The sequence below is a fragment of the Stegodyphus dumicola genome, chromosome 5, assembly GCF_044657685.1.
Source record: "Stegodyphus dumicola isolate Sdum_Otavi_A_Nest chromosome 5, ASM4465768v1".
NCBI classification, from domain to species: Eukaryota; Metazoa; Arthropoda; class Arachnida; order Araneae; family Eresidae; genus Stegodyphus; species Stegodyphus dumicola.
The window spans coordinates 113,483,876-113,508,636 of record NC_140772.1 but is presented as its reverse complement, the minus strand read 5'-3'; the positions used below and the strand labels follow the sequence as shown (position 1 = coordinate 113,508,636).

At 32.3% G+C, this 24,761-nt stretch overlaps 2 long non-coding RNA genes across 6 annotated transcripts in view; one reads left to right on the top strand and one right to left on the bottom strand.

Moving 5' to 3' along the window:
• Positions 1-24,761, bottom strand: part of LOC118187111 (uncharacterized) — a 274,560-nt gene that overhangs the window by 39,863 nt on the left and 209,936 nt on the right. For 2 of the 3 annotated variants that reach the window (XR_015041201.1, XR_015041200.1), the window contains exon 2: positions 6,771-6,887. This is a non-coding gene — a long non-coding RNA (uncharacterized LOC118187111). Of the gene's footprint in view, positions 1-6,770; positions 6,888-10,178; positions 10,821-24,761 lie in introns of those variants that run through there. The other variant, XR_004757890.2, reaches the window with a different exon arrangement.
• LOC118186347 (uncharacterized) overlaps positions 16,260-24,761 on the top strand; it is a 294,871-nt gene continuing 286,369 nt past the window's right edge. For all 3 annotated transcript variants that reach the window (XR_015041194.1, XR_015041196.1, XR_015041199.1), the window contains exon 1: positions 16,260-16,537. This is a non-coding gene — a long non-coding RNA (uncharacterized LOC118186347). The remainder of the gene's footprint in view (positions 16,538-24,761) is intronic.

Here is a 24,761-nt window from a genome sequence, read left to right as displayed (position 1 = left end):
ATACTGATGGGATGAAGAAGTAACTTCCACCAGGTGGTGCAATAGTTAAATATGAGTGAAAGAATAATTATTTATTGGAACAACTATATGAAAGGAATTCGCTGAAAAACTAAATGAAAATTTTCATTTATATTTGATCAACTAAATGAAAGGAACATGTACATAAAGTAAGTACACTGAAAAAAGTCGTCGAGTCTAATGAAAATTTATTTGTCAAGTAAACTAAAAAGAATTTACCGAAACAATTAATTTTAGGAGTAATCTGCATGGAAATAAGCGAATATTTCCAAATACGTACTAGATAGAGGTATCAAAACTTTAATGGAGATGATAAAAGTACATGTACATAAAGTAAGTACAACATATATTGATTGCTGATGTGCTTGTTAGAGCAAGGAATTACAAACATTTTTAACATTTCCAACATCTGGTCCAAATGCACAGAAAACCGAGCGATTCTGGGAACGGTCAAACGGCGAAACAAAAGAAAAAGAGGAAAATCTCACCAACACTGGATTCATATTTAGAAAAACTGATATGGCGGCAATATATCCAACGAGAGAAAAGATTTCATTGTCTAACATCAAAAACTGCTGAACTTTCGTCTCTACAAAGCTAAATAAACGTTATTCTACTCCTCGCACAGACAAAACACTGCTATTTTCTTCTTTTTTGAAGGCTGCAATAGAATATTCTAATTTTAGTCAAATTAATTTTAAATTCTGCCAAAACGTGTACCGTGGCGCTTTAACAAGGAAGCACTTTTTCTTTCCGCCATCGACGGAACAGCTGGCTCAGCTGTAAGTTTCAGCCTGTTGAAGCCCGTCGATGGAATTAAAAATAAACAAATAAGTAAAAATAAATAAAGAGCTCAGTACAAGGAAGTACCAAGACTTTTTGTCAAAGACAGAAAATCATATCTTGATCTTAGGAATAATGTCCAATTATGGATGTTAGAAATAATGTTCAAAGTCCTAAAGATAATTAAAACCAAAATATTATAAGTATTAAAGCCAACTTTAGGATACAGAATCGGAATCGGAAAAATATTTAGTGAAATTATGAAATTATATTTGTTATAAATATATAATCTTAACATCAGGAAACGGGAAATTTAATTACGTAGATGTAGATCATATTTGTTACTTTTAATTATATGCAGTTTATAAGCAAATAGGCCTAAAATATGTTTGAAAAATATCATTTATTGTGTCACCGATGGCCCTATATTGAAACAAACTGTTAGCATTTGGATTTTTTGCCATTCAAATGTCATTTTCCAGATCGCTGCCTAGAACAAGGTTTAACTCAATTTGTTATTATTATAGCTTCTTTTTAAAACGGTCATCGTGTAAACTGTTGGCAATTTTTTGAAATTTGCACGTTACAGAGAACGAAATTAATTCGCTAATTTTGCCGACTAAGCGTGATTGTCTCTTTAACAAAGAAGTACCATTACTGATATATCTTACATCTAACATGTTTCTTCACTAATGCTCTGAGCAAATAATTTCTATTGCACATTCATAATCTCTAAAATCCTACTGAGCAACTGTAATAACTTAACCTAGTAAACTTTCTAGGCCTATGTAGCATAGTAATCATTTCTATTTTAATATGTCTTTTAATATGGCTTTAGCGTTTATAGTTCGTCTGAAAAGAACGTACAAAATATACAAATAGCTGCAAACGCGCAATTGCTATGCATGATAGTAAATCATTTTTCATTAAAACAAATAATTTAAAATTCAGTTCCCCTCCGATGGCAATAAAGGTACAGACATATAAATGTATATAATATGGAAATCAGGTAGTTTAAAATAAGTCTAAATGTTTATGGTTGATAAAATGTTACACAAAATAATTTACATTTCATTTCTACTCCGATGGCAATGGACATAATTGCAAAAGTATATAACTATATAAAATAAGGAAATCAGATAGTTAAAAATAACTCTTATAAATATTTATGGGGGTTAAAATGGTGAAAGAAAGAAACATTGGAAGACGGTTTTTGTTTTATTTTTGGTAGCACTGAAAATATAATTTGTGTATATTATATTCCAAGACGATTTCGGAACAAATGATTATCTTACAGACAAGGATCTTCTTATCTTATGTATCAAGGTTATCTGGTAGAAATTGCGATAACAAGGACAAATGTCATTGTTTTATCCTACTTGATACATATCGGTATGTAAACAACCCTCCAAGGTATGTAACTGTTTGCATAAAGATGATATGTTTAAAATTATGTCTCTTGTTTGCTGAGAATGTCTATCGTAACAAAGTATTTAAATTTCGGAATAACTGAAGCAGAATAATAAAATTTCTAAACAAAACATATTTCCTATTAGCTGTTTTGCGAATAATGGAATGTTAACCTCACCTGAACATTGGTTTGGTTTTGGTCTTACGTGATTACAGCGAAGCCTCCAGGGCTATCTGCCTAAGAGGAGGAATGCTTTCGTGGAGAACTTTCCAGGGGAAACTGGATCATATAAACTTTTACACATGGGGAAAACCTCTGAAATGCCCAATCAGCCAGCCCGTTCTCAGGATTCGAACCTTGGACCAAACTACCAGTATTAAGCGACTTTACCGCTCGGCCACTGGTGGACTGATCTTAAATACTGGAATTTGATTTAAATAAATATGTTTATAATAATTTCTGAGAAAATTATTATAAACATTCAGGAAATAAGTTACTACCAAGTAACACCTTTATTGAATATTTTTATCAATCTATGTTTTTGGCAAACTTACAGCATAATATACGAAAGAAATTCCTGACAGTACTAGTCAAAGCTAGGTAAAAAATCAGCTTTATAATGATTTGGGGAGATATTAGAGAACAAAGTTTTACTGACATAGATCATTTTTCTATGCACAATATTAATTATATCCAAATTAAATATACGCTAAAAGTTCTAAAAATTTGAGGAATATGAACAGCTGCAAAACATTTGCTCATTTTGCAAGTTGAATTTTAGTATTGGGAAAAAAACACTAATAATTTAAGTTTATAAGCCACTCCTAGTAAAATGTTCTTTTTAATAATTTTTACATGAAATTGCAAAGATTTAACTTTCTCAAACAAAGTTAAGATTTTACAAATAGGGCATTTTTTTTCTACCTAGATTACACAAAAATATAAAATCCATATTTATCGAACCCTTACATCAATCCCTAGACCTCATATTCTTCTTGTAATATTCTCTACTTTATTATAAAAGTATTGGCAATTGGAAATATATAAATAGTTAAGGACATAAAACTCCAGCTACGATTTTAAAATAACTTTTATGTTTCTGCTTCTTGAAGAAGAGGGAACCATATGGACTAACAAAAAGCGGTGTCCCATTTATTGTTTGTTAAGAATATAATATTTATTCATATTCACTTGTCACCCTTGAAATTGTAAGCGCTTTTATTATGGCATCAATTTAAAGTTCATAGTTACCTGAATGTATAGTGAAACATTTTGGTGTAAATTATGGAACTGAGTAAGAAACGATTTTTGAGTATGTTATCAATCATACAGCATCAACTAGAATTCGCTCAAATACACTGGTGTGCAAACTTTGGAGAATTTGCACACACTGTTGTATTTCTGAAAAACTAATTAACAGATGTCATAGAAATTTAGTATGACTATGCGTTTATAAGAGAGAAAGAGATGTTCCGATCAAAAGTAATTATCAGTAAAGCCCATATTGCAGCAATGTCCAGAACCCACGTTATGATATCGAATTGAAATCGAGTCTAATAGGAGGTATTATCCCCTCTCGTAGACAGACAGGCCGTGTAACGTGATGGCATACTAGACAGCAGGCAATTCAGGAGTCCCTGTGTCAGTCGAGACCAGTTTTGCTGTAAATCAGTTTTCAACTACAGGGTAGTTGTACGAGGGGGATAACGAGATGAAACTGCCTTTTCAAGAGCGTCTCAGACACATTATATAGGGTTAAGGTCAGGAACTCTGCGTGGTCAATCCATACGGCGAATATCCACACTTCCATGTAATCGTCGACTAGCTAAGCCGAAAGTGGACAAGCGGTTGTCTTCCATTAACATGAGCCCAGGACCAGATGCGTCCCTAAAAGGTCAAAATATTGCGCAATATATAAAAACTTGTGGTCGAAATGTGTTGGTTCTTTCTCCTAAATCATATTTTTAATAATTAAAGTGCTTAATTTCTGAGATCTTTTTTATTTTATTTTTGACACATATCAACGGAACCTACATGCTACAGAAACTAATTGCAATTCTTAATTTTTGACAAATGTACGTTAAGCCGAAACAACACAAAAATGCAAATTTCTGTGTGCAGAGAACATTTAATAAAAAAAGAAGTGTAACACACAAAAGCTTAGAAAGGTCCCTTTAAGCTCAATATAAAATCTGATAGCTTTCAGATTTTTTTAACAAATTTATTTATTTATTTTAATAAACATGAAATACTCGTGAAAAAAACATTTGTTGTTTAACAAGATAGGATACTGATGCATACATATAGCACATAGCAGGCTTCCGACCTAAGATTATCTAAAAGATTACTAAGCGGAATAGTAGCCGATCAGTGGAAGTCTACTACAAGCTCCGCCACAGCCTCAATTGATCAAGGCAGATCAGACAGGCATTAATTTAACATAATCGAGTTACAGAGTCACAATCCAAAAATAATTACATTGTCATCTTTGCTTGAAGCAACTAAAAAAAAACATTCAGTTATTATAAGCTTAATACAATAAGAAAATAAACAGTTGTGAAGAAGAAACAAAGTAAAAATGATCTTGCGCTAGTGCAAAGTTAAGGTTACAAAATCTTGTGATTTACAAATTTACTTGTACAAAGGTCAAGCTAAATACGGTTACAACTTCAACCTTCGGCATTATATATGTTACAACACTATGAATTCAGTTACAATCCGATGATATACCGTATATTTGATACTTAGATTACGAATTCTCTAATTTGTACTGTTACATATAAGAAATGCTGTTATAAAAATCTTTATACGCTATTACTAATACACAGTAATATTTTCAGTGAATGAAAGTAGATTTCTATCATTAGTACACCAAAAATGAAAGTCAATACTTATGAGCATAATAGCTTGCAACCTTAAGAACTAAATGTTGTTATAATAACATGGATTATATAGTTAACGTAAACATAGATAAGTTGTGTAAGTACTACACTGTGACATATGCAGTTCGCTATTATAAGGATATGCACAAGATTCTGTAGGAACATAGTTTCTTGCAGTAATTTACGAAAGAACTTTGTATTGTGCCATAATTAATAATGTCATTTTCATGAATGTGTGGCAACATAAGAAAGGCATATGTGAAATATAACATAAAAGTAACACTATGAAGAATTAAATAAAAGTTGGAGAGGGGGATGCACTTATAGAGATGACAATGTTTATAAAGCAACCTTGCGAGGTATAAGGTTTTGAGCCGTATCAATTCACATATGATTGTAATGATATTCAAAGGTTTGAAATCAAATAGGTTCTTGTCTGTAAATAGATACACTGTGCATATGATTACGCTTTGGCATGTCTATGCCCCAGAGTTCAAAAGGTTTCTCAAAGGAAGTGCATTCCATGGGATAAGTAGAAGTCAATATGGAAAAGTTGAGTAGATCTGTTCAGTTTAAGATTCTATTTAGTCATAAGAAATTGATCTGAATAAATCTTAATTCTTAAAGTTGTGGTATTCTAAAAAATGAAACATTTTCGGAACACCGCTGTATGATGTTGGTCAACTTTTTTTAATGCTATTGGTTGTCTTACTAAATTGTTGCTCCATTCCTTCCAGAATGTGTCAGCTGGTGTGTTTAAAATGCATGCAATAAAATTTTTAAAAAGGATAGATTCTTTTTTTTTTAAATTTATTAGCACAAGAACTGTGTAAGCATACAGAAATTCATCAACCGCCGCCCAACCGCTATAGTGGTTAGCGTCGCTGACTGTCGGGCCAAAAGGCCGGGGCTGGAGTCCCGGAGAAGGCATGGATTTTTGTAAAAGTATAGTGTTCGTGTGGCATGGGGACACTCTAAATATGTGGCGAACTGAAAGTCTTCTCGAGAGGTTAGTGGTAGGGGAACAGGGGTGGGAGTCCCTCGGACCCCGGGTGCTCTCCATCAAAATTAGGGGGCGGAACTGAGCTGAATCGTCCTGTCACCTGTAAGGTGCTCAAGGTTGTTGCCAATGACAGGCGAAATTTTGCGCTCCTTGCTGCGAGGAATTTCGGGGACTTGGACTTACTATACGTACGATAAGTGAGCTTTAATCAACTGTAGAGACATTAGGTATTTTTTGGAAGCAGGAAAGAGTAAAAATTAACAACGCCTTCGCCGGGAATCGAACAGCGGACTTCTCAATTACGCGCTGAGCGTGCAGACCACTATACCACGGAGGCTCGTTAAGAAGGCGGGAGAAGTACCTTATACAACAACTGTTTCATCAGCCTAATAAATTTTATTCTAAATCACCAATGAAAACATTTACTACAATATTCCGAATCTAAGATGTTTTTCTTTTAAAATTCTGATCTGAAAACCATATCTGCCTCATACTGAGATTTATCATCAAGAAATGTCTTGAGATAACATACCATTTAAACACTGACTTCTACTTATTTTGAAAGAAAATGAATTATAAAGTTTTATTTTATATTTTACCATTTAAAGCAGTTTAATTACTTCCCTTTTAGAACAATATCGGCATATCAAATACATATATTATATGCGCAAACCTTATTTTCCTGTGAATATCTCCAGAAATAGATGCCTTATGTTTTAGACGGTCTTCAGTTGTGTCCATAGAGTTATGAGATCTCATGAGTCAAACCTCGGAGTTTCACCAGTCAAAACTAAAAATTAAAAAACAAAATTATAAAGTACTCACAGTAGTTGGCTAGTGTTTATTAACTAAAAAATATGAAGATACATTTTGTGATATAACGGCCGTTCAAATGAAAGTGGCATTGCTGTAATAACTCAGACAATTTGTAGAGAAAGATGGCTATACATGCGACTATAGAAGGCGCAGAGTGCTCTGAGTGCATGCGATATCATCAGATCCTGCCAGATGCGTGTGTGATAGCATCGAAGCACGTTAACAGGGATCGTTCGTGTCAATTTTTAACAGCGGAAAATGTGAGTGCTTCTGAAATCTATTGTCGAATTCAAAATGTGTACGAAATGGATCAATATCCCAATGGTGTAGGGATTTTTGTAGTGGAAGAAGCAGTACTGACAACAGGCCACGACCTGGTCAAGCGCATGTGGTGATCATCCAGGAAGCAGTTGCAGATGTGGACCATCTCGTGAAAATGAATCGGCGAATCACCACTCGAGAAATAGCAGAGGAAATGTCTATGAGAATAAGAAGAGTGCACACAATACTGCGTGAAAGTTTGCGATACCGCAAGGTTTGTGCGCAATGGGTGCCAAAACATTTGGCAGAGTAGAAGATTCATCGCATGCCTGCTTTCATGGAACACCTTATGCGGTCCGTTCGAGTACTACGGTAAATCAGAAGGCTTTCTGGTGAAGGAAAGGGAACAGCTAACCGGCATATCAACAGATTTGACGATAAAATCTAAATTTAAGCAAAAGCAGCTCCTAAATTTAGTAGTAGATTGATGCAGAATACCTAGAAGTTTCTCATAGAGCTACAAACCTTTTAATGGCATTCACATATTATACACATCTGGATATCCTTTTGATTTTTTATTAATTATTTATTCACTAAAGAGAGAGATATAATTCTTTATTTGATGAAAGTATGGAAGATTTAAAATTGTGCATGAAGATAGTTGATGATTAGAAGTTTAAAACATTAATAGGCGTACCCACCAGAGGCTTAGTGGATAAGGCGACTGAACAATGGCAGTTCTCGAATCCCGGTGAAGGAACTGATTGCCTGAGAAATTTTCTTTTCTCAGTTAGTTTGGCATGAATACAAAGTATTTCCCTTAAAACATTCTCCATGAAGGCATTTCTTTCCTTAAGAAGATAGTCCTAAAGTGCTTTGCCATAATAAACTGCAACAACATTTTTAAAATTTGGAGACTTGTTGTATTTGGATTTTATTTTTATCGTGCGGTTAAGGAAATGCATTAGTTTAAAATCTTTGCTGTTCGAAAGGGAAAATAATAAGTGCTTTAAAAGTTTAAAAGGTTAAACGTTTTTTTAATAGAAAAGACATTTTATTTACCAATATACTGGATTAAGGAACTGAAAATAAATAAATTTAAAAACTGAAAGTTTTCGGATTTTAACGGTCACCCAAAAGGGTTTGTTAAGGTTTTTTACGCTCTCACTGAGTTCGCAGTCTACCAGTCTACTATTCCATTTCACTCCTACTAATCCATTTATTCGTCTTTTTAGCTTTATTATTAAGAATCAATTTCTTCGCACTTGTGTTATTTACAATCCAACAGCAAAATTACAAAATTTTAAAATCAGCATAGCAGTATACGTTTAGAATTCCCGATGCAGCATTAAGTGTTAGCATTTTTGCTTTTTTTTTTTTTATTTTTGCCAATCTTATTTCAATTCAGCATACCAATGTTAAGATTTCTAGCTAAGATGGCTTTAGAAAACGTTTTTTGTCTTTTTATTATTAACGTTTTGTGCGCTTACTTTATTTATTAAATATCACGTTTTTGGTGCTTATAAAATTCAATTCAACAGCAACAATGCTGGAGATAAAAATGTTTTTTTCCATACAGTGTTTGTCACTACTTGCTTTGTCGCTGAATTTGTTAATGAAATATACATTAAAATTTTAGAAAATATGAAATAAATAATAAAACAAATCCGAAATTCACAATTTGAGCTTCCAGGTGCCCATGTTCGGATGAAAACTACGTTATTTAAAATTTGATAGCTCTAGGTACCGTTGTTTTTTCACAATGCGAGAAAAATGCGGACATTTGTGCAGATTCTTCATTATTTAATTTCCTTAACTATGATACAAGGAGATAATATTTGATGGCAACAATTTGAAAAATGATACGCCGTTTATAGTGAATCAACGCAAAATGCCCTTTGGGATTATCAAAGACGATTTTGTAAACCATATGCTCTAAATTGCATGCAAGGATTATTGCGGTTCTGGAATATGATGAAGCTGCAATTATGTAAAAATTTTGCAAACTGTGAAACTGCTGCCTCAGAGCAAGTGAACGAATTCACTAAAAACACAAATAAAAGATAGTTATGATAAATACCTTAATTTCTGAAAAGCTATTACTGATATATTACATAAAATAGTGAAAGTAAATTTACCATTCATCCTAAGTGCTAATTAATAATTTTAATGATAACTGTAGCCTCATATTAAATGAATGCGTTATTAAATAAAAAACAATAATGAGTAACTATCCGAAGGATTGAAAATCCATAATAAATTAATCATTAGTTTACTGAGGTGTATATCTGTCAGTAGTATGTTTACCGGTTAAAGCTGCAATTTAACTAAGCAAATATACGACTTGTAACTCTGACTTGACCTCTGAATATTCCATGTGCACGGCTGTTTTATTACCCCCCCCCCCCGAAATAAAGTCAGTAATCGATTATTCATTACATATATAAGGCATTTTGTATTAAAACTATGAATGTTGAAAATGTTGCTAAAGTGAATACATTCTAACAACATTTTCTTTTTCAGTAAATTATGCGAAGTTTTTAGAATATGAAATTCATCTATTCTAAATTTCGTTTGCGAGGTTTTCTCTTCTTCATATAACATCCTGTGATTAACGTAGATTTAAATCTCGGACAGTTGAGAGCACAAAAGTCACACTATCACTATTCGCATGCAAAGTCTGTGAAAAACGTAAGAATCAATGGTTTCTACCAACGTTAATCCTTTATAAATTTGGCGATCTGAATATGGGATACGAAAACAACTTCAGTCATTAAAGGTATTTCAAAACGAATTGGTTCACACTCTTCACCCCCTGTTTCAAACAAACATCAGAAAAACCAAAACCAAAATTCATTTTATGTAGCATATAACAGAATAAAATATTTAAAAAAATGTTACCTAAATATGACAAGTAAAGAAATAAGTCATAATAAAAAGCAGTATTTAAATGTTTTACTTTTTGTAATTTTGATTTTCAGATACAAGTTAATGGAAATCATACTTCTTTGAAGTAAGCCTCTCTTCGTCGAGGACAAATGCTATTCTATTCGAATATTTTTTCTGAAGAAGAGGAATCCCAATTTGTCTTGCTGAAATTTACACCAAAAGAAGCTGAAATGTGAAACATATTAAAAGTTTTAATCTGCTCGCCAATATCTTGCGTTTAAGCAAATGATTTTTTATTGAAACTAAAGATGACTCATGATACATTCCTAGTGTTATTAAGAAAATTTGCATCGAATGTTTTTTTTTTCGTTGTTTTTATGAATTTTACAAAGCACTCAGCAAATTGCTTCCTGATATTTCCGAGCGACCTTTGCACAAAATGTCATGTATGTCAAACTGATTATTTTCCAAACTAAAAAGTGTTTTCGCACATTCATAATTCAAAACAATTAGCTTTTTGATTGCTTTATACCCTTCAGACTGTGACATCTCGATTCTGATTGATAAATTCCATAATAATGATTCAAATAGATTTCTGATTTTCTATTACCAGTTTTAACTACTTCTTTCAGAGAGTCCAAAGAGTCATTTTCCATTACTTCCATTTTTATTCATTAGAATATTATTTTTGATATAAATCAGTCATCATAATAAACATATACTTCGGTAAGATTTCATATGGATAAGCTAAAACTTATTAGACTTGCACTGTAATCTTAGACATCATAAAACATTAAGTGTATAAAAATAACATGTTCTGAAAATTATTTTAGTCGACTGTTATGCAAAAATTCAACTATTTAATTTTAATTCCAGAGATAAAATTTACCTGGTTATCTTATTATTATTTTTGTTTCGCTGATTACAACTAATATATTCGTTGATTACAATCAGAGGAATAATTTACTTTTAAATTATGCCAAATAACCTGCAAAAAGTGATTAACAAGCTCAAAGTACTTAACATATGGAGCTTGTCTGTTGTATGATGATTAATTCTTCAAACGTTCCAAAGTGAAAACAAAGCTGGAAATCAAGCAAAATGTTTTATTTAATTTTGTGTCCACCTGCTTTATTCTATCAAACCTTAGATTTTTATACGATTACTTGTAACTGGATCATTTAATTAAAACAGTTAACATTTTTTACACTTTATTGTAATTATAATTTTACATCAAATGGAGTTTGTGATTTCAGTTATGTTACTAGTCGCCCCATACAAATAATTCGCACGAAATTCCTCAGTCCCAATGTATATTCCATCTGGTCTGTCTGTAATGTTCTGATAGTGTCGTCAAGGTATGCTTTTATTGAAGTTGAATGGAAAGAGAACAATTGCTATAGAAATATGCTTCATTTGTGGGTTTTTCCAATAATTCATAGGAATTCTACTTTACATTTTTCAAATATAAGTATAGTGAAACATGTCTTGGTTGCCACCTCCCAGGAATGGCTACGTCTGAAAGTGTGCGCTGTTTCTTAGACTATAACACAACATATACAAATATGAATATCTTTGAATATCTTGCATCACCTTTTAGATGCAACAAGTACTGAAGAACAAATCATATGGAACTCTGAATGGCCTTTTTGTATCAGATATGCACTATAACTGAACTAAATTCGGTAACTTATGGGACTCATAGAAAACCGGAAATTGTAAAACCATCATTGAGCATTTGTTATAACTCGATATCGAAATAAATAATTCAGTTGATCGCTAAAACTTTAACGTACGGTAAATAAACATAATTGAAATGTGAAATGCATAATGGCAAATAATACAAAAACCGAAACATCAACGAAAAATCATTCATTTAGAAATTATATACATTACTACAATTTGTGCCCTAAAGATATTCCAAAATAATTCTCCAATTTCGGCCATAAGAAGCAAATTTTAATTCTCTATCAACTTTCGTATTACGAGAGTCAAATATATTTTAGCATCCTATCATTTCTGATGCTATTTATTATGTTGAGTGTTTATTAAATATAATACAGTAAATAATTATATATTTCTGTAGTGTTATCTTATTACAGAGTTTTGGTAAAGCTTCCCGATTCTTAAAACTTTTTCTCTCATGAGAATTTAAAATCTAAGATTTTGAATGACTAGATAAAAGTGACATAAATCAGTTTATTTAGCATAACTAGGAAGCATATTAGATAAATTAACTAATTCATTAAGCATACTAGATAAATTAGGTTTTTTTTTAATAGCACGTGAGATTTTTAATTTTCTGCAAGAATGTCGAAACTTTTAGTATTCTGAGCCACAGAGACCAATAAGGGAGAGCCGAAGGCCTCACCGTGTCTGATAAAAAAGCGCGACCTTCAAACTTTAGCAATTATTTGTGCTCAAAATATCAGGTATGTTATTATTGCATATGATACAATTTCTTTTAGATTTTTAGCCAAAGGATATTTATTAAGAGAGAAGACACTATGTACTTTTTAATGTAAACATGAAGAGATTTTTGTCAACACAAGTGCATCAGAATCTGGTTTCATGTGGATTCCGAAGATTATGTTATAGACATTCATCAAAAAGGTTTTTATTTTTAATTTTGAATTAAGGTTTGCACATCATGCAAGGAAAAAAATTCTTTCTGAATGCAATGCTTTTGTAAAGAGGTATCATAAACAAACTAAAATTGCCTGTGAGGCGCTGCATATTTTTCTTTAGATAGTTTTTCTATATATTGCATATCTAACTGTTATTTCGCTAGAAGATTTGCAGGTAAGCTTGATGTTGACTGAGAAAGGAGCAGCTACAATAATGTTTCCTGAATTTATGAAATCTTTTGTTAAAATTTATTGATAAACTGACGTTCAGTGATATATATATATTTAGCCATTTGTATGGCTTTGCCAGAAAAATCAAGCAGTAAGGATTCTGGTAATAAAGATTGTAGTAATTTCAGTTTAATTTTTGAATAATGTCATGTTATAAAGCTTCATTTACTCGTCTTAGTTTCTTTTAACTTTCTGAAAGATTGTTTAGCTCATTAGAATAAGTTCTGATGTTATTAAAAATCATCCAACACGTTTTTATTTTCTGGAAGTCAACATCACATCTTCTCACTCTCCGTTCATTTTTCTATTATATGACGCAGACCGAATTGGAGAGTTCTTGGGTTATATGCGACCTGCATATGGATATACTCGGCTTAGTGTTTAGATCTGAGTGAACTAAAAAGCAATCTTCATCTCACTAGCACAATATCGACACGTGCTACTTTTATGTTTTTGAGTACATGTAAAAAGTGAAAATATTCTTATTTAGAGACTTCATTAGTTTCAATGAGAAATTATTAAATTTAGCCTTTCATCAAAAACCTTAAATTAATACTAATTACTGTATTGTTTAAAACAAACTGATTTCCCTGAAAGAAATATTTTAGAAAATGACATAGATATGACTTCAAAGCTCTGTAAGTTACAGACTTGGATAACTATCATATGTCGAAAAACGGAGTATGTTAAATTGTATAAATTTCAAATTCTTATTGCCTAATTATGAGAAGACAAGGTAAATATCGGAATGCTATTTCAAGATTAGCGTGTAAACATGTTCTACCTGGTTTCTAATACACGTTGAACTATCTTATTATTTTGCATTTTTCCGTTAAGATTGCATGTTCAGCTTTTGCGTCACGGAAAGGGAATATCAGAGAATTGTCATTACATAGTCACGAGACCTAGCTCTTTCCTTAAACAAAAAACCGTTTCTTTAAACAAGAAGGAAAAAAACTCTTAACTTTTAGCCGTTAAATCTAAGATACTTAATACACACGTATTCGTTGCCGGGATATCAACTCGTGTTACAAAAATGAGAGTGCTTTCAAAATCGCTGTTTCCTTTTGTCAGTTTAAAATGGATGTTGTTAGACTTAATCTAAAACATTTTAATAGATGATGTAATATTGAAAAACATATAAAGTGGTATGAAAAGTTAATAAAATAACATAGCATGATATTACAAGTCTGATAAGCCGGCACCTAAGGGTTGGGCACATTCGGATATCCCCGACAAGGTATCACTTCGGGATTTTATCATACGTTTCATTCGACAATCTTCGGAAGCGCTCAGCAGCCTCTTCGCCCCAGCACCGCTACGTTGAACACGGCTACGGTACAATTTAAAGTCCAGAAGTATTGGTGGTCTTGTGATCAATAACTTAAATAATGAATCACTGAACCAATGAACGTAATTCAAAGTCGTATTTCAACAATTCATTAATCGCTCTGAGAAGATGAAGTTATTAAATTGAAGGCTTTAAAAACAACCAATTAATGAAACTCCGAGAATAGCAAAAAGATTGTTTGTTCGTTTATTTCCTTATGGCAAATTAAAAGATGACTACCTGTCTAGCAGGAAAATGCCTTTATGAAGAATTTCTTAAGCAGAGTTGGTTTGTTTTCTAGCAGGGGAAACCGTAAAAACACCCATGTAGTCATAAATCACCTATGGAGGGCTACGTTATTCAGAATTCGATGTCTCTAGATATCATTGTTTTTTCACAATGCAAGAAACATGCATACATTCATAAAAATTCTCCATAATTTAATTTCTTTAAATATAATACAGGGCGATATATTTGGTGGCCACAATTTGAAAACAGATACGCCGTTTATAGTGATTCAACGCAAAATGCCGTTTCGAGACTAACATCCCATTGGTGACTAACGTCTCTTTTGGTGACTAACGTCTCTTTTGGGCTAAAAAATTAATAACACATGAATTTAATTCGTTCTACTGTATATGCACCTCACCTATGAGTTTCTAATCCGTAAACCAGTATATAGAGCACATCCTTGAGTGCAACTCCACTCAAATACTTTTACTTTGGAAATTTCAAGCTGCCAAAATGAAGTAAACGTTTTAATAAAATGTGCATCTTTTTAAAGAACGTTTATTTTACTATCACTATCAGCTAACTATTAAAATTCTCCAACGTTCCATCTAGTTAGAAGTGTTGAAAAAGGTAACTGTTAGAGAATTTCAAAATATTTTCAATATACGCTCGAAATTTCAAAGAGAATCTCTCAAACCCTGAGTTATTTATTATTGGTACAAATGCAACTATAGTTTAATTTATCGTATGATAATTCTTCCACATAATGATTGTTGCCATAACTAAGAAAGATGTTATGCTTAATGTAAAATGCCTTAGCCTTTTGTTTACCTAACTAGCAAATTACGTTTAAGAAACTAAAAAGAGCATTTTTATAATGCTTAGAACATATAACAAAGTTATCCGGTTTTTTCCCACTTCCGGGCACTCAAGCTTGACCACTATTAAGGCTCAGGCTTGGCCACTATTAAGGCTAGAAGTGGTGGCTACTTTATTGTGAAAGCATATAACAGGTGGGCTACCGTTACCTCCTATGAAAGGGCGCATAGTTACAGGCATGTTGTCTCGGAAATTCGAAACCGGGCCCTTCGTTATCGGAGTAGGCTACCCCAACAATTATACTGTCTGGACGGCCATATAACCTTTATTCTAAGATAATGAAGCCAGGCCCTTTCGCTCTTCAGTTTGAAAAGTGATTAAGTTTTTCGTCTTGTTACAAACCGATAAAATAATCTAATTTTGTATTCAAAATAATCCGGAAAGCGATCTATAAATATTTTAATTCGCAATGATTTTGCTCCTTTTAAGTTGTAAACAAAATTCAGGCGTTACGCAAAGATATATGAAATGTTTATAGAAGAATTCAATATTTTAACTGACTGATAGTACGTTGATTTGAAAGCAATACTATTTAGCTCTGGTTTCAGACTCCCTATATCTTACCACTTCTCAATGAGTGCTTAATTCAACGTCACAAAGCCGCTTTTGAGGCATTTTTATTCACTGCTTGTCTTAACCTTGGCACATAACACATTTTCAAAGCGCACTGATGCAGATAGTCTACCATTGTGTGATTCCGGAAAAACCATTACGCTATGCCTGATACGAGTAGTGAAGAAAAAGGAGAAAAAAAGTCTGACAATGCATAATTGAAAGTAAAGAACCGACCTTGGCGATCATTTGGCGGAAATCTGTTTTGGCGATGGCGTGACGAGCATTGCGGCAACCCGCGGCTTGCACTTGCACCGCATTCTCTATCGCACCCAGAGCAGCAGAGGTGTTTCGACGGGCATAGGATGAGGTCTTGTGATTCAGGCTTGGAGAGTGACCACGGTCTTTTTTGGTGTCTTGAGGGAAAACTCCGTTTCCAAAGGAAGGTCAAGCCCGATTTAGGCTTAACGCTGTCTGGACTGGGGATGCGAACTGGTCGTGCGGGTGCTGGTCGATGCGGACTTTTTCTCTACGCTCAAGTTTTTATTCGAATTAAGTTGGGGTTTTATGTTTCTTCTCTACAACCAACTTGAGCGGATAGTGCAACTGTGAAAAGTTTTCCAAGTAAGTAAGTTTTCGAAACTTGTATTTTCGGTTTCGATTAAACTAGGCGGTGTTCTTCTGCAGGAAATAAATGAACTGCTGAATTTTTAATGGATATATAACAGCTTTCTCCGATTAAATGTGCATTAATGGATTGATTTTCGGTCGTGATAAAGTTTGTTTCGTATTAAATCTTGCGAATCATAGAAATTGCGCCTACCGGAATATATCGCACATCCACTGCATTCGTTCGTTCATCATGAAATACTTTTTTTCCTTGTTGATCTTTTTCTCAAAAGAAATTTGTACAATCCAGTATTTTATAAAAGTAGTTTTTAAATGCAGATATCTTCGACCAGATGCAAGTATCATTGATAAATCTTTGATCAAAAATAAAATACGTTCAGGTTCAGCTCACAAATATTTATGATTGAAATCCTTGAACTTATTTTAAAGGTAACAGAAATTAAATCAAAATTTTTTTGTTTTAATTTGCGTAACTAAAATTTTGGCCGGTGATTTAATTTATTGTTGTAAAGCTCAGACCTTCTTTTCCCCCCTCCCGCCAGAGTTAATCGAGTGCGAATTTTTTATTGCTGTTTCATTTCCTTTTTAGAATGATATTCTGCTAAGAAATGTTGAGACTCTGTGATGTTTTATGTAGATAAAAATGTCTGGAATTTAAGAGCAGCGTTTTTCGTAACGTTACTAATCGTCTGACAGTTTATCATATTGTTTGAAATTTATCGTATCCTTTACTAATTTTCCACGTAACATCGCGATCTCAGATCAACTATAGTATAGTATTACGTGCTGTTTTTCTGTTTTCAGGTTGCCTGTAGCCCATTCTTTTAGAAATTTGTTTAACCTAATTAATGTCCTCTCTAATGACCTCTGTAGAGGTGTTATGTACCGTTTTAAATTTTGTTTTCCATGTATATAACTGGTAGCATACAGAACTATAAAGAACAAGGTCTTCGCTTGTACTCTGCATTCTGAATTAAACTTTGCGAGGAATATTATCCTTTTGGAAAGATACATTTTAAGGATTATACTGTGTTAATAAAATTTGGGACCAATTTTTCGTCAGCGTACTATAAAAAATTTCAGATTTTTTTTTCTTCCTAAGGATATTTGTGGTCGTTTTTTTCTTTGGCATTTTGTGATCGGTGAGTTTAGAAATTCCAAATCCTGTGCGTGGTTATAATAGTTGCTTGACTTTTAAGGATATGTCTATAGTGATGGAATGCGTACCACTACATTGTTTTAAATTGATTATTTTCAAACTCAGTTATATGCTTTTAGATCTCATTATGTGTTTGTTGTGAAAATAATTAAAGTTTTCATCCGTAGGATATTGTACTTAAATGTTTTATGCATTAAAAATTGAAGACGCTTTTGGGTTTATTTTCAGTCTATAAAATTTTTATACTAAACTGTTGTATTATATTAAACTGTTGCCGTAATACTGGTGTCTTTAAACATATTTTAGCAAATGAAGACTGCGGTATGATGTGAATTACATTAGGATTCATGAACTTGTTTTAATTTCTAAGTAATTTTTATTACTTTAGATTTGCATTCTTGGGAGCAGTCCATCAGTGACATATTTTCATAATTGAACTTCATAATTTCCACTTAGTTTTTTGTTTTGAGATTTACGTTTTAAACTCAAGTTTGCATTAGTAATCCATTTGTTAGCTTTTACATAATTTCAGAAGTAGGATTATCAGGGGGGGAGTTCTATGTATCATGCATGTGCAAAGAAATTTAATTGTATATCCACCCTAAGTGTAGTAACTTGTACCAAAGTACCGCCTTGAAAAGTACGTGGGTAACCGCGGCCGACTGATTGCCGAAATTTAAGATGTGTGTATTATTTATATGTAATTCTTCGTTGTATGTGTGCTGTGTTCGGCCTTTCTTGTAGATATAATATTGGTCGCCTCATTTGATGCACTCTGGGTAGTATTTTCGGTGATAAGATAGCTAAATAACAGATAATTCTGCACATATTGCAGATTTTTCATTTGAGATCGTATGTGAGTTATGAATATTTAATCTTGTTTCATCCCTCCAGATCGTAATGACAGTTTAGAACTATCACGCAAAATCAACATTTCTTGTTCGCGTAATTTAAAATACATTTTCATACATGCTTTTTATTTCCAAGATTTCGTATATGCAGTGAGATATCAGTATAATTTTGTTACATGACATAAGTCGTAAATGGATATAATTTGCTTTCAGTCAATCAAAATATTTTTACTCTTCTGTACTTTAATGAATTGGATCGCATATGCTATGTAATGTCTTGTTTGCTTTATGGATCTTTCAGGCTACCCTCCCTTGATCTTTATATTTTTGCATTTAATGGGTGTGGCTGAGCTTCAGAATTTAAATCACTCACTTCAATGTTACCCTTTCCCACCTAAAACCGGATTTAAAGGTTTTAAGTAGAACAGTCTGTAGTACAAGCATCTTTAAAGGAAAAAAAAACTTTTGTGTGAAGTTGCAAATGAAAGATTTAATAAATGGATTTTTGTGAAATAATGCTTATTTAGTAGTCATTTAGAAATGTTTAAAAGAATGAGGACCAGTCTCGAGCTACCAAGAGTTTGCAGTCACGCGGCATTGAAAAATGATATTCAGAATTGTTCTGCAGTATAGACGGGTGAAAGATAAGTTATATGCTAAGGTCAGTTTTTGCATGATATTGTGTGGCAGATTCCAGCTGTAAAAATACTTGATCGTGAGAAAAAAAGAAAAAAAAAGTTTAGTTCAGTATAAAGCTGTGTATCCATGTTAAGTGGAGTTTTGTAAATGTATAAGAATGTTGTATGTATAAGAATTTGTGTTTGTTGGATTCGACGAATTTTATGGAGAATTTAGCGTTGAATCCTTCATTCATTTTACACAGTATTTGGTTAAACTCTTCTTTCAAATGAAACGTATTATTGCAGTTAAATTTAGCTTATAATCATTTCAGACAAAAACTAAAAATAGGTCAGTGATCTTCGTTTATTAAAAAGTGAAATATATATAAGTTCATCTCAAGGAAAGACACCCTTGGGACACCAAAGTTTGAACTCACCGTAGTCTTGCACCCAAACGTACACATTGCAGCCCGAATTCTGAATTTATTTTTTTTATTTATTTATTATTATTTTTTTTTATTAGTCCAAAGGGATTTGAATCCCGAAGGACTATTAGTTTCGTTTTGGCATTTTGCGTCGGACTCATAAATGTCGGTTCACTTTTCAAACTGTTGCCACAAAATGTTAGAGTCCTGCATTATATTTGAAGAAATTAAATAATGAAAAATCTGCATAAATGTATGTATATTTCTCGTATTGTGATAAAACAACGGTACATAGAGTCATCGAATTTTGAATAACGTAATCCTCCAACGAATATGAGCATGTGGAAGACGAAATTTGAAATTTGTTTTATGATTGATTTCCTATTTTTTAAAACTTTGACGAATTTTTGATTAACAAACTCAAGGATTTCAAAGCGAGCAATGGCAACGTTGTGCAGAAAAAACATTTTTATCTCCAGCGCGTGAGTCTCTGTATCGGAAATTCTAAAGATATGCTCGTTTTAAAACTATTTTGCGATATTGCTGTTGCACTGGATCTTATGGTTTAAGTGCGAGGAACATGATATTTAATAAAGAAAGGTAACACACAAAATGTTAAAAAACGCCCCTTTGGACGTAATTTAAAATCTGAAACATTTCAGATTTTTTTTTCCCGTTTTTTGATATTTTATGTGAGTTTAATGAACTTAATATTGAAAACTATTAATGAAGTCAATGGATATGTTAGTTCCGCACGCACATTTTGAAGATCAACGTGTCTTTTATGTCTTCGAGCACGAGATATTCAAATTTAAAAATTGCGTTAATATCTGAAATTTAAAAAATAGCTTAAGGAAAAATTGTGCAATTTTTAGTGAGTAAAAATGCTTGCAATATACCTTTTGTTCTAACACCGACAGTGTTTATTATTTTATTTTTACTTTAATAGCCTCTCGCACGGCCAGCCTTCAGTCTGGCTGGCTAAACCGAATGCATGTCAGAGCACAAGGCTGGATGTGCAACCGACTACTATATTATACATAAAATTTAAACATTCGCTGAATCGCGTTTATAACATATTTATTAATCCTGCCCAAGCACAACTAGTCTTACAGTTGTTAGCATTAAATTTCTGTATCATAAAAAGCTTTTCCGGGAGGGGGGAGGGAAGTGGAGAATAACTATTGTGTAAATAGTGGAAAGGGAAGTAAACGATGTTTTCTTTAATGCAGACAGTGTCTTACAAATTTATTATACTTTGATGAGAATAAATTGCCTCAGTGAAAGTGTATTTTCAGAATTCAGACATTGAAAAATAACTGGAATCAGCACAGCTGCAGGAAATGTTGAGCTTCTGTCCCTAGCGTATTTTTGTGATAGATTGAAGAAAAGGAACTTTCGACATTGACATTTCTCGAGGTAGAAAACCTAAGTGTTATTAGTTAGGTTTTAATTAAAAGAAAATATTAAAGTGTAAAATTTATTTATTTTAAATTCTGGGCTAATTTTTTTATTAAAAATAATACTAGAATTCTTGTTTAAACATTCATTTCTAGGTACTAGCGTCTTTAAAAAAATATTATGTAATAATAATGCATAAAAACTGAATCTACAATAGATCCCCAATAATCCACCAAATAAATGTTTTATCAAAAATAGGTTTCTTTTGCCGTTATGGTTACTGCGACCTGTAACTAAACAAACCTGTAGTCAATATTAAAAAACTCTTAATTCATTTTTTAAAAAATTTACATAGCTTCTCTGTGAATTCTGCGATACCGTTTCAATTATTGCACATATTTTCAAGATTTATAAAATACTCATTTTTTCCATATACTCTGCTTTCATCAAGTTGCAATCTGAGAGTTGTATTTTTAAAGATAAATTGCTAAATGCGAACGTTGTAATTTTAAACAGGTCTTAAAAACTGTTCTTAAGTATCGGAGATTAAAAATAAATTTATAAAGGTCCTAAAATTTGTGCTGTAGTATATATACTTATGTATGTGATTATTATATAAACTTGAAATATTTGGTGATGAATTTTAATGCATATCTGTAACAGTTTTAGAGGAATATATTCATGTTTCTTTAAATATTTTGACTATCAACTTACTTGGGTAGAAGTTGTTCTAGTTACCTTAATGATAACGTTTAAACGATCTCAGTTAGCACAAGAAGGAATTAAATAAACAGAAGGAATTATTATATGCAAATCATATGTAAATATTCACACTAATTACACATTTAATACGTATATTAATTGACTGCATATAAATATACGTAAATCAGTTAATATAGTATGTATATCAATAATTGCTAAAACTTCTGATGATGAGAAAATATATTTAAAGGTGAATTATGTGCAAATCATGTTAACCATTTTCGAATTTCTCATAATTTAATGTAATTCCATTGAATATAATCCGTGTAATTAAATTGAGTAGACTTTTAGACTACTTTAAAAGCTTACTAATATGGTTGATGACGTAATAGGCAAACGTGTTACGCATTATTCAGTCCTATCAGACAGACCTTTCCCCACTGCTGTGCCATTAGTTACCTGTAGCATTACAAAAAAGTATCCGCTCTGAAATATACATTAAGAAATTTACGTATGAAAATATACATGCAATACATATACACTCACATTAAGTCCGAAAATACGTATTTGCCTTTATTTTGTCATTTACTTTAATGAAATCTTTAAACTTTTTACCGATTATAATGACTGAGATAATGTGGAAGCAAATAACATTGCGAATCATTAAATATATGCTGTGGATCATTGCGCTCATAGGCGAATATTTTCTTTGCAAAATTAGATTATATCGAATTGAATGTAATAGAAGTTTCACATATTAATTTAGAAAATTTTAAGTTTCAAATTATATCTTCTTTTTACTTTACGTAGTCGCATAAAGTGCAATTCCATTTTCTCTTTGGTTTGGGGTGGGAGGTAGTCTGAAGTTTTCCCCAGTATGTCTGAAAAATGTATATGTAATGTTCCAAAAATTCCCAGAAGAAAGATTTCAGAAATTTATATATTTTTGTACCAGCGTTAGTTTTATATTTTTTATGGTAAATAATGCTGTCATTTTCAAATTATCTTCTGTACGTCAGTTAAAAAGTGAAACTGTTAGCTGAAATAAATTTCAACAAGAAGTTTAAAGACTCTGGTCTGAGAGTATTAAATCATATAAAATTATTTCGGTATATTTTATGAGCTTGTAGAGTCCAGATGGGTTAACTTCTATCTGTATACTAGAGTAGCAGGAAACTACACAGGAGAAGGGTTCACGTACCCTTTATTAACTCTTTAAAATTTACAATGCAACAACTCGACGTCAACAAACTTCGCCTCTACTTGGACGGTAACTCAAAGTCAGATAATTGAAATTAAAAGTTGAAATAAATGTTTAACAAATGATAAACTAGCATACAGGGATCAGCTAGATCTCGAACTTCAACCCCTTTCTAAGCTAGTGGCAACAAAGCAATGCAATTAAGCCACTTGAACCGGCAATGAGCAAACGTACCTACGGCAGAGACGGCAGCTAGAGCCTAACTCTCTCTTGCTCCTACCGAAACTCGGCTTTTAACTACTCCTTTAAAATTTGAATTCGTTCACGCGCGCTACAAATTTTAACTATTCTGGCACTGACAATTAGGGGAATGAAGGCTTATAGGAAAGTTTCAAATAAAACTATTATTAATAAGGTATTAGTTAAAATAAATATACATCCCTACAAGCTTACTACCACTGCGTCGAACGGGACGGCAGCATGAGCGTTTTCATGCTTCTCCCACGTTTGATGTGAGTAAGAGCTTATTTTACACGATGTTATTCTTTTCCTTACGCAGATAGCCGATGCATTACTTTGTTCAGCAGATTTTAAACGAACAAACAGTAGTTTTATGTCTTAGCGTTTTCGAACGACACTTTTTATCAGAGCAAACTAATCGCTTACCTCAGATTTGAAAGGGGACGAAGAAACGAGCGCTGTAGATGCTATCCCTCCGGTGAGTCTCATATATATATATATATATTAATATTAGGACGCATTTGAGAAATTCCTTACTGTGATTACAGGTACTTCAGCCAAGGACGCGCATTTTCGACGTCATTCATTATTATAAAGTTTTCTTGGGATTGTAAGCATGGATACGGGAATAAGCTGAAAGGGCAGTGACAGCTAGTAACCGGCATATTAATACTTATATGCATTGTTTCTAACTATAGTTTATGTTTGTTTTGCTTCTGTTCACTGCTGTGAGGTTTTTCTGTAAAAATTACTCTCTTTTTGTATATTATTTGATAGTATGTATTATATATATATAAGATATTGCATAGATCGAAACTGAAGTAATAATTCAACTTAAGCCACAATTAATAATTAACGCATAATTAAACTATATATTTAATTGAAAATATAATATCAAAGAAATTTATAAGTATCCTGTGGAAATGTTAAGAAATAATACTAGAAGTATATTTCTTGAATATTTTGCCACCACTAAAGATGAGAATAATTCAAAATTTAAAAATTAATTTTTTTTCTTGATTAATTATTTTTTCCTAAAAAATTGTTTGTTTTAACCTTAACAATAGGTACTTTTAAATCCGCATTACTTCCTATATCTAATAGTGAATTCAATAATAATAAATCATATGAAAATTGTGACTCTGTAACATCATATTTGTATAAAGGAGATGGTTTGCGATCATTGATTTTAAAAAGTCTCAACATAACCTTTAGCTGGAGCGATACAGAAAATAATGTAATTACGACGTAGGAGTAATTACGAGAAAATAATTTTATCCTGTCACTAATTTTAGATACATAATTTTTAAGTTTTTTCCTGAGCAATACTAAACTGCTCAGTCGCTGTGCTTATTCTTGACGATAAGATTATTCTCTATTTTAAATATCTATTCTAGTTATTAATAATATACAGGGTGTAGAATGTATAATCGTTAATCTAGTTTACGTAGGAGGTAGCGCGTTTTAATCTGTAAGTGCGTTTCGGGAATAATATTTTGCTGCATAGGTACATTCAAAAGAAAATGTTAAATTGAAAAATACCCTTACTATCAGTGAAGTTTAGCACTTTCCTAAGGTTTTAATGTCATGGTTTTCGAGATTTGGACAATAAGAAGACA